Genomic DNA, 8,972 nt, shown 5'->3' with positions numbered 1-8,972 from the left:
GTATTGTTGTGTCATGGATGAAACCATATTTGGCTTCTACTGAAAAAGTAAAACAAAAAATCTCAACGACCTTTTTTCATTAAGTGAAATGATTTTTTAATTCTTGAATATGAAACCATCATTCTAATTTTCAATTTTTGCCATAATTTAATTGGAAACATTCTAAGAATCAATACGAATGCCATTCCTTTGAAATCTTGAAATTTATAAGTAGCTCATAAAGCTCCAAATATATCCCATATGGTCTAGTGGCTAGGATATCTGGCTTCCACCCAGAAGCCCCGGGTTCGATTCCCGGTATGGCAAGATTTTTTTATAGAAATTCCTTTAAAATAATTAGGAGTGGTTTAACAATAAACATTAAGGTTCTTAAGTGAGCAAATAAATTATATTATTTCATATAATTTAAATTGTCTATATGTCGTAATTGATCTTTACCAGGTATAAATTGTATCCCATATGGTCTAGTGGCTAGGATATCTGGCTTTCACCCAGAAGGCCCGGGTTCGATTCCCGGTATGGGAAACTTTTTTATAAAAAATCTGGTTATTCTGCATTAAGGATAACACAGGTCAACAACATTTTCTAACAAGAAATGAAATCATTCAAACACCATTCATGCGTTTTTTAGCAACTGTTAAATGAGTTTTTGAAATGAAAAATCAGTAATATTTGCATTTTTGCATTGAGTGCCTGAGCTTTAGAGGGTTAAGTGATCATTATATGCAGAAAGTCTTCCCATAAAGGAAATGTCTTACTACAGGACTTCATTAGTGCAACCTGATAATATATTTTTACCACCTTTACACAAAAAGCTTCATGAAAGCTGTGACTAGGAGTGTTGATGGCTTTTACTATATGAAAGATAAAATACTTGAAGAAAAACATTCAGTCTGGAAATCCTTAATAAAAGTGACTTTCAATTTTCTGGGAAATCATCGATCAAGCGATCATAAAAGTATTGTCTCGTAGGTGTTACCTAGTTATAAGAATTTGGGCTGTTATATGTTGTTGAAAATACATTTCCTACATTCACATTTAGACTTCTTTCCTAATAATTTCGGAGTCGTCAGCGATGAAAACAGTGAAAGATTCCAACAAGACATTTGTACCATAGAAAAATTATATCAGGCCAAGTGGGGTCCACATTACAAAGAGACATTTCTGAAGTACCGATTTGGATACAAATTTTTAGCATTTGCAAGTGTTTTTGAACTATATATCCATCGATACCGATATCCACAAATGTTTCTTCAGATATCTTCAATAATATGGCTGCTATTAACTGTCAAAATTTCGAAGTGGGTCTTACAATAGGGACTTCCAAATTTTACCTACTTTTAGCTTACTTTTAATAACTATTTATATAATTACACGGTGCTACGATGGAAAAAAACTTGGACAACGACCCAGCGTGGGTAATAGGTCTTTTCTGAGTACATTACAAATAGTGTCAAAAAATTTCAAAAACACCCTCGAATTCAGAAGTTATTCTAAAAAACCGTTTTCAGTGATGTTCGTCAACTTATCGACCTGTGACTCAACCAGTTTTTGTCCAATTTTAAATTTTTTAACGTGTTTGAATAGAAAACTGATTACGTTTTAAAATTACATGAATTTATTGATACAATTGTAAGTTATAAGTATTGTTTTTGTTAACAATATCTAAAAACAAAAGAAAATTTATCAACTTTTTTGATTTTAGTCGCTTTTAATTGATTATTTTAATATGAAAGCTTGTAAATTTTTTTTTTAAGGATTTGTAAACAAAAAAATGTTTAGAAACATTTTGACCTTTTGATAATACTCGGTAGTGGAAATATTCTGAGAAAACAATATGAATGCTATTGCTTTTTATAAAATTTTTGACACAATCCTGAAATTTTTAAGTGGCTCTGAGCAAGCTTGCAGTATATCCCATATGGTCTAGTGGCTAGGATATCTGGCTTTCACCCAGAAGGCCCGGGTTCGATTCCCGGTATGGGAAGCACTTTTTATAATTTGAGCTTACAAATAATAAATAAATATGTATGATGAGGAAAAAAGTATTGTTAGTATGAGAAGATTTTGTTTAATGAAGATTTATGTATCGTCATAATCAGTCATAGCACCCATATATGACCAACTTCCGAAAATCATTCACAAAAATAAATTATTCGTAAATAAATTATACCCTTCACAAAAATATAGTTTCAAAAAAAACTTTTAAAATTTTTTTTTCAACATTTAAAAAAAAAATTCAAATTTTTTTTCGATATTTTTTTCAAAATTTTTTTTTTAACATTTTTTTTTTGTAATTTTAGTTTAAAATTTAAAATAAAAATTATTTGTTAGGGAAAAAAATGTAGAACAAAAAAAATTTTTTGTTTAAAAAAAATTATTTTTTTCCAAATTTTAGTTTAAAATTTAAAAAAAAAAATATTTACCTTCATTTATTTACCTATATACCCTTCACAAAAATATACTTTCAAATAAAAATTTTAAATTTTTTTTTCAAAATTTAAAAAAAAAATCAAATTTTTTTTTGGAAATTTTTTTCAAAATTTTTTTTTTAATTTTAGTTTAAAATTTAAAAAAAAAATATTTATAAGTATGGCAAAAAAAATGTATGGCAAAAAAAATTCAGGTTAAAAAATATTTTGATCCTTTGTAGGTCCAATACAGGAAGGACCAATCGACCCTGAAAGTTCTTCTGAGTCGAAGGGTATATTTTAAGATAAATCTAATATTTCAAAACAGAAAGGAATTAGTTGTATAATCGTTCTAAATAAGGTCTGATAATTTCAAACCAAATGCTTGTGTTCGATTTGTGAGAAGCGGTTTGAAAACGGTAAAAATAGTTAATAAGAAAAAAAAAGTATTATTGAATGATAATTTTTATTCATATAGGACATAGAATAAAATATACATAGAAGCGCAACTGAGAGACAAAGAACCTAAGTTTGTTGTCAAAAACCTAAGTCTTGCAACAACAGAATACATGTAAATCAATGTACATATTTTGAGTTTTAATATAAAAAATCGATTTTTGGTCAGAAATATGAGTGATCACAGATCGAGCTCCTTTTCTTGATTAAACACTTATTGGCCAAGTTATTAGCGAATTTAGATATTTTGAGCATTCATATAAAAAATCGAACTTTGGTCAGAAATATGTGTGATCACAGTTTTTATATAAAAAATCAATTTTTGGTCAGAAATATGAGTGATCACAGATCGAGCTCCTTTTCTTGATTAAACGCTTATGGCCAAGTTATTAGCGAATTTAGATATTTTGAGTATTCATATAAAAAATCGAATTTTGGTCAAAAATATCAGTGACCACAGATCGAGCTCTTTTTCTTGATTAAACGCTTATTGGCCAAGTTATTAGCGAATTTAGATATTTTGAGTTTTTATATAAAAAATCAATTTTTGGTCAGAAATATGAGTGATCACAGATCGAGCTCCTTTTCTTGATTAAACGCTTATTAGCCAAGTTATTAACGATTTAAGCTATTGTGAGTTTTTATATAAGTAATCGAATTTTGCTCTGAAGTATGATTGATCAGTGACCGATGTATTTTGCAGATGTATTTAATAAGTTGGCGTATAAGTGGACGGGGACAATTTTTATTTATGTAAAAACTTTTGCCGACTATGTATTGCGATAAATCGGTTCAGGCGTCCTGCGATTGTAGATATATCGAACAAAAAATTGGCGTGGTCAATTTTTCTTTCAGTAAAAGCTTAAATTGGATTACTGTGATCATTTAAACAAAAATTAGCCAAATCGATGTAGCCGTTTTCCGATTTAAGATAAACTGAAAAAAGTGGGTGTGGTAAATTTTTCATTCCGTAAAAACCTAAGTTGGGCTATGACCAACATTTTAAAAAAAATTGTCTAAATCGGTCCGGCCGTTCTCTACTGATGCAATTACCAACGAACGACATTTGATTTTTATTTATATGTATATGTAGATAATTCGAGGTTTACAACTTCAAATAAAAATAATTTTCTGGCTATTATCAATTCGCAGATTTAAAAAAAAATAGAAATTTTGTATCCAGGCATTAACCTTAAAGTCAGTTATCTACATCATGTGGTCGTATGATTAATATTTAATTCATAAATAAATCATACTTCCTCCCTAGACAGAAAGATTGACTATTTTGAAATTTAAAAAAAAAAAAATATAGTAGAAATCTAGCAGAAAACATAATGAATGTCATTCACTCTCATTTTTCAACAATTTCCTTTGTTGTCATAATTCTAGCTTTGTTTTAGTTTAATTACATTATTTGTAATTGAACAAAAAGGCCAGCCAGCCAGCTCTTCTTGCTTAGCCTTAGTCGGTAATGTTGTAGTATTCCTGTAGTATTGTAGTTTTTCATTAGTTTATGAAATGACATGAATACTTAAGTGGCCATTTTACAGTCATCCAAACTCCATCATCTAATGGTCTTAACAAACTGCAGTAAAATATTTCTATTCGGTATGGGTCAATGTACGGTTATTCTTTATGTTGTTCATATTTTTTGTTTTATGCTTTGTGTTTTTCGAAAATAATTTAGCCTGGAGTTAAAACAAATATCCAAGGCTTAAAAATACCATCATTCCATAGAAATTACCACCGCTAAACTAACAAAATATTTCACTCTCAACATTTGTAGAGCAACAAGAATTTTGTTTGAAAAAGATGAAATGAAAAAAGGAAAAAAATACTAAATAGTTGCATGAAATATAAGATGGACATGCTTAAAGTACTGCAAATAAGAGGAAGGGGCAAGAAAATATATATTTCATCAAAAGTGGGAAAAAAATGAGGAATAACTGAGTTATTATTAGCAAATGCATAGACTAGGGAACACGCTACAATGGGGGTGTTTCGAATATTAGCTCATTTGAAACAAGTAAGAGAGCTATAAACTTCACCAAACTATACTTTAAGATAATGATTGAAAATATTTTTGAATGAAAAAAAAAAATTTAAAAAAAGTTTGGAAGAAAAAAATTTTATGATAAAATTATTTTTTGGGTGAAAAAATATTCTTCTCCATTTGGATTCACTGTAGGTTGAAATTATCATGGTGTTATAAACGTCGTTTGAAAGGTCTTTGATAAATCTATCATCAGATATCCATATTGTCTATATTAATGACTTAATAATCCAGATATTGATACAAAATCGAGGTAGCCTTGGTATTTTGGTTATATCTGATAGATTTTTAATAGAAACTAAACCGGAACTAAAGCAGATATATTGATGTATGAAACATGTATTTAAGTTATTTTGAGGCTAAGGAAAGTTGATTTCAACATGCAGACAAGCAACGGACCGACGGATAGACATACTGACGGACATGGCTATATCGACATTTTACTTATTTTATTGAATATCGAAATTGTATAATTGTTAGCCTTAAATACTCCAATTTCTGGTCAAGTTTCCAACTTAATAATACCCCTATTTTAAGTAGGCTACTCTTAAGAAAATTACCTAACAAACAAATATGTTTGTATATGAAGAAAAAAAAAACTATTTTAACATTCACGACACTATTCGTGTCTGGTGGCCATAATTAAAGTCGTGCTTTCGTTAACTTCATTTTTATCCAAACAGTTTCGAAAAAAACTAGTTAAAAGAAGAAACAAAAAGGGAAAAAACAACAACAACTAAGAATTTTTTTTCTGTTTAGTTTTGTTGCGTGGTCTACAAAATTTGCTGGTTGGATTCTCTTCTACATCTATTGTGTTGCTCCATGTTGTGATGTGACTCGTCCTGGCCTTTCCTGTCCAATTGTATAAATATACAATGTGAAAATTGTCCTTGTTGTCGCCTTTATATTATTTAACTAGGTTTTTTTTCTGTTAAATGAAAACATTTTAACTTTTCTTTATTTGGTATATATAGTTTTTTTCTAATGTAGGTGTCAAGTGTTGAAAAAAACTGTTATAGGGTTGGCTATACATGGTAGTTTTTTTTTCTAATGGGAGGATTCCTTTTTATTTTAGTTTTTTTTTTGTTTTGCTCCAAAAAGATGCATGTTCATTTTAATTATTTCTTTATTTTAGATGTGTTTTAAATTGCGTTAATTGCTTTGTATTCAAGTAGTTTTCTATGTAAAAAAATTTTCGTCGCAACAGGAATGTTATTTATGTGCTTTTGTTGTGACAGAGTCTGTTAGAGTAATGAGAAATGTATAAAAAATATTTAATATTTTTTTAACTTAAATGCTAAACAAAAAAAATTATTTTTGTACTAAAATGCTCATAGCTTTTTTGAATTGTCAATATTCATACTCTTCTTTAAATATTAAAATTTCCATTAAAAAAATTAAACATATTTATAGCAGTTTATAAAAATTATAGTTAGTCACCAAAAATGGATGCCATTCTTATATCATTTCGAAAATATATTATTTTAAGCTATGTAATTCAAAAAAAATCGTTTTCCAACAAAAATGAGAAGTATTATGCATAGAGAAACATAGAGCGGAAACTAGAAAAAAACTTAAACATAAAAATTTACTCAAAATAATCATACATACGAGTGATGTTTTTGTTTTCATACAGTTTTTTCTACTAATACATTCTCACCACTTATGTTTCTGACAACTGTGACTTTTAGGTCTTTGGCAGCAGAGTTTCCGCTCTATGTATATTATTTATGGTAAGAACGTAGTTAAGTTTATTAAGGTAGCCTCAAATAAGGAACAGGTCAATTAAAATTAAAATTTATTTTAGTTTAAATAAAACAATTGCTCAAATATTTTTCTGAGAAGCAGTTCAATGAATAAAAAGGGGATTACCCAGGTCTCGATTTCCACATTTGAAAATGTAACCTCTAAATATTTTGTGAAAAGAAATTAAAAAAAAAAAATACATATAATTGGACTTTTTAGGAAAGTTATTTTATAATCTTCGCTCCACCACATAAAGGTTCTTCATATAAAATGTCTTTCATGAATCGCTTCCTTAACACATTGACTGCCAAGGCATTTTCAGCAAACAGCATTTTCTTTGCGTAATCTCTTCGAAAACGTCAATATTGGAATTTAGGCTACTGTCAGTAATATTTACTGCTTAGAAACAGATTTTATTTATAAATAAGAGGGTCTTACGAAATGGATTTTTTATAGGATACTGAGGATACTGAAAAATACTCAGTACAAGTTCAGAAAGTGATGAAGAATGTCAAGATTACAGTTTTGATGAGAAACTTCCAGTCAACATCGAAAAAATTCTTAAAATCCAGCACTATTGTCTGACATGGCTAGAGAGAATAAAAGTCGTGTCGGATATATGTGTCCGACGTGGCATAAACCGCATAGTGAAGTGTCACACATATGTGTCCGACGTGTCCGACAAAGTGTGACATATCATCGTTTGCAAGGTCTATCGATGCCATTATATATGAAATATAACATTGTGAATTTGTCCACCAAGGCTGAATTTGACCGATGGCATGGGTAATGTTGGCTTTGAGGACCTCTGTGATTTGTGGGTTATTATCTTTAGAAAATCCCACAAGATTAAGTCTAACGAGGTAAAATCACACAATTTCGGTGGCCAGCTTAAATCATCTCCACGTGTGATGACCATGCCCTCAAATCGGTCGTGCAGAATACCCAATGTAACAAGAGCTGTTGTTTGTTGTCCTACCGATTCCTCCAGAAATCGCTGAAGGGTCCATTACGGAACTCACGCCGCTGTTGCTACTTCAACCAGTCTTCTTAGTAACTACCGTACACTAAGAAGACTGCTTAAAGTCGAGAACAAAAACGAACATCTCATTTCTAATCTATAGAATGTCGAAATAGCTGTAAAAATTATCATCTGTCACGTTATGGATAGAGAAGTCATGTCCATCCGTATGTATATACGTGGTTGACTAAACAATGGAAACTTTTCCAAATATTTCATTAGTGGCCTAAAATCTGAAATAATTTTTTAAAAAATTTTAACATTTTTGTAGTATTTTAACTTAACTTAACAAAAAACAAAGGACATAATTTATTAAATTCTAAAAATGAGAAAACAAAATCAAAAGAGTTCTTTATTACGGCATTTACAAAAGAATGGAAACTTAGATATTATTTTAACAAATATGGTCTAAACTTGGCAATAACTCAATATTTTGTTGGGTATCCATTATTTTCTATAACTGTTACACATCGACGATGCATTGAACCAATTAAAGAGTCAATGGTCTCCTTTGAAATATTTTGCCATTCCCTTATAACCGCCTCTGATAAATCCTCCTTCCTGGTGTAATTTTGGGTCCCTATTTTACGATATACAATTTCCCATAGATTTTCTATGGGATTGAGATCTGGCGATTGGGCAGGCCACTTCAAAACACGTACCTCGTTGTCGGTTATAACCCTAGAGGTGTGTTTCGGGTCGTTGTCGTGTTGGAATCTCCAAACTAGGGGCATATTTTCCCCACCGTATGGATACATAACATCGTTTAATATGGATTTGACCCATACTTTGAATTGGACCCATACCTTGCCCTGAAAAACATCGCTATACCATAATATTGCCAACGCCAAACTTTACAGTCTTATTTATATACTTTGGATCTAATCTTTTTCCCTTTGGTCGTCATACAAATGTTCTCCCATCACTGCCTCTTAAATTGTTTTTAGATTGGTCGAAAAAGAGGACAGTATTCCATTTCTGTATCGACCAGTTTAAATGAATGATCCCTGGCAAATTGTAGACGAGCAGAACGGTTCGTTTTAGAAATGAGTGGTTTTTTCACAGGACGATAGCAACCAAGACCAGCCTCATTTGCCCTGCGACTAACTGTTCGGGTACTTATTTCTAATTTTAGGCTATTAACAACCTCTCGAGGAGTTATTTTTGGGAATTTCTTGAACTCTCTCGCTATTAAATTATCTTGTCTAGGAGTAGTCTTACGAGGTCTTCTACCTAAATGTTGAGTTTTTACAGAACCGGTCTCACGAAATTTCTTTATAATTTT

At 30.3% G+C, this 8,972-nt stretch overlaps 3 non-coding genes across 3 annotated transcripts; all 3 read left to right on the top strand.

Annotated features, from left to right (window-relative positions):
- Nucleotides 1–234: 234 nt before the first annotated feature.
- TRNAG-UCC (transfer RNA glycine (anticodon UCC)) lies at nucleotides 235–306 on the top strand. The gene has a single exon. It is a non-coding gene; the product is annotated as a tRNA-Gly (tRNA).
- A 147-nt stretch (nucleotides 307–453) lies between these two features.
- Nucleotides 454–525, top strand: TRNAE-UUC (transfer RNA glutamic acid (anticodon UUC)). Its single transcript has one exon. It is a non-coding gene; the product is annotated as a tRNA-Glu (tRNA).
- A 1,390-nt stretch (nucleotides 526–1,915) lies between these two features.
- On the top strand, nucleotides 1,916–1,987 carry TRNAE-UUC (transfer RNA glutamic acid (anticodon UUC)). Its single transcript has one exon. It is a non-coding gene; the product is annotated as a tRNA-Glu (tRNA).
- The last annotated feature ends 6,985 nt before the right edge of the window (nucleotides 1,988–8,972 follow it).

This window comes from Calliphora vicina, chromosome 5 (genome assembly GCF_958450345.1).
Source record: "Calliphora vicina chromosome 5, idCalVici1.1, whole genome shotgun sequence".
Classification (NCBI taxonomy): Eukaryota; Metazoa; Arthropoda; class Insecta; order Diptera; family Calliphoridae; genus Calliphora; species Calliphora vicina.
This window is presented reverse-complemented; position numbering and strand designations above follow the sequence as displayed.